The 2,434-nt window shown below is 35.9% G+C and overlaps 1 non-coding gene across 1 annotated transcript; it reads left to right on the forward strand.

Moving 5' to 3' along the window:
* The first annotated feature begins 1,670 nt into the window (after nt 1-1,670).
* Nucleotides 1,671-1,855, forward strand: LOC116631844. The gene has a single exon (XR_004299293.1). It is a non-coding gene; the product is annotated as a U2 spliceosomal RNA (small nuclear RNA).
* The last annotated feature ends 579 nt before the right edge of the window (nt 1,856-2,434 follow it).

Consider the following 2,434-nt stretch of genomic DNA (forward strand, 5'->3'; position numbering starts at 1 on the left):
TTTGCAGAAGAGAGTGCTTATAAAGTGCTTGGCACATAGTAGGCCCCCGAGTATTTGTTGTTATTATGATTAAAAATAACTTTAGAAAGGTATCAATGAACAAAGCCTGCATAGACCCGTCTTGCTATGCTGTATTCCTCATGAACCTTACCTTATTTTACAACCTAGATGTCTGGCATAAAAAGGAGGAACTGTCTTTGAGGAGTTGGAATCAATTACGTGTTAACAAGACCAACATGTATCTGGAATTTTAACCCTTCTGCCATTAATTAATCTGGGAACTCTGGTAATAAAATTTAAGATTTTTTTTCTTTTAAAACTAGCTGTGGATTGCATCTAAATTTACATTAAGTAGGCTATCAAAATCTTCTGCTTTTATTACAAAAAACTTGTGTAGTGGAGAGAGACAGTTTAAATGCATAAGGAATAAGGTAGAATAATGATTTGGTGCATATATTCTGATCATTAATACTTCCTTTCCCCTGGTCCCCTGCGATAAATGTGCTGTCTTTTTAAACTTCATTAACAAGAGATTACAGATTTTAATGAGGTACAATAATTTTACCTTAATTTTAGAGCACTACATTCCAGGAATCTGGTCTTCCTGAGTTATTTTCCCTGAAATAACCTCATGATTCAGAAAAGTTCTTTAAGAATTGAAGTACTGTATAGTGTTAGTACAAAATGCATTAATATTTTAATTCTCGTGATAGAGGTCATTAAACCTTTAATATTGCAAATGAAACAACAGACAATTGTGGTCTTATGCAAAAACCAAATTCTTTTGACCAACTTTAAAAATTGTCATAGGAATTGAGATTTTCGTAGCAGTGTGTGTGGCTTAGTGGATAACACACTAGGAAAATCTGGCAACCAGTGTTTAACCAGATCTAAGTGCCTAAATTGACTGGGCTATAATTCAAGAATGTATTTGGACCATTTTAACATTTTATGAAAAATCACATCAACAATGAGTAGGTTTCAATACTGAAAATGGCAGTTTTCCAATTCAGAGACCACCATGGACAAAATCCTGGCCTTTCTTTCACAGGTTTGGCACATAATCTTTGTAACACTGATGTTTTTTTTTTCCCTTTCTGATCGTGTTTCATATCCAGTGATATTTTTTCTTTTTTTAAAAATTTTATTGTGTTATGTTAATCACCATACATTACATCATTAGTTTTTGATGTAGTGTTCCATGATTCACTGTTTGCGTATAACACCCAGTGCTCCATTCAATACGTGCCCTCTTTAATACCCATCACCAGGCTAACCCATCCCCCCACCCCCCACCCCTCTAGAACCCTCAGTTTGTTTCTCAGAGTCCATAGTCTCTCATTGTTCGTCTCTCCCTCCGATTTCCCCCCCTTCATTTTCCCTTCCTGCTATCTTCTTCTTCTTTTTTTTAAACATATAATGTATTATTTGTTTCAGTGGTACAGGTCTGTGATTCATCAGTCTCACACAATTCACAGCGCTCACCATAGCACATATCCTCCCCAATGTCTATCTCCCAGCCACCCCATCCCTCCCACCCCCCACCACTCCAGCAACCCTCAGTTTGTTTCCTGAGATTAAGAATTCCTCATATCAGTGAGGTCATATGACACATGTCTTTCTCTGATTGACTTATTTCGCTCAGCATAATACCCTCCAGTTCCATCCACGTCACTTCTCGGCCTTTTGGCTAAGATCAAGTGTAGTATCTGTTCTTAACAGTTTAATATCTGATACGTCCTCTATCCAGTGATATTTTTAAACCTCTGAATTTGGGGTATGATAATCTACTGAAGCAATTAAGTAAACAGATTATACAAGTTTATGCAAAATCCATTTCCAAAGTTCAAGAAAGAGCCAAAAAACTTTCCTGGAACGGTCTTGGGTTTAGAAGGAGCTTCTAAGTAGGGAACAGAAATTTTCCCCCAAGAGAAATTGTCCTTTAAAACTGTCAAAAATAAACAAACAACAACAATTATTCTCTGGTTTTCGCTTCTCCAAACACTAATAGTTTTCCAGATTGGTCCTGTGGGATACGAGAAGCCTCTGCATTTTCTCTAAGTAAGAATTTTTGGATTTAACTTCATACTTGTAATTTTTTTCCTGCCTCATCATGTTATCAATTACACCCTGAGACATTTTTCAGCTTCTGTTTAATCGATTTCCACAGTGTTCTGTAGAGACTATCACTGGTCATCAATTCCTTCAGAGTTTAATTTTTTTTTTTTTTTTGCAAGGGAAGATGAGTGGGACAGGACAGCATTTTAACATATTTCATTATGACTCCTTCGTTCGATATTACTTTATATCCAGCTGATCCAAGAGTTGAAGATGTGATATTTCTGGCTTTTTTGTGTGTGTATATCACACCAATGTACTAGCTCAGAGAAAGGGCACAATTAAGATAATAATAATAAAAAAAGAATTAGTAGAT

The sequence above is a fragment of the Phoca vitulina genome, unplaced genomic scaffold (assembly GCF_004348235.1).
Source record: "Phoca vitulina isolate PV1807 unplaced genomic scaffold, GSC_HSeal_1.0 scaffold5, whole genome shotgun sequence".
NCBI lineage: Eukaryota > Metazoa > Chordata > Mammalia > Carnivora > Phocidae > Phoca > Phoca vitulina.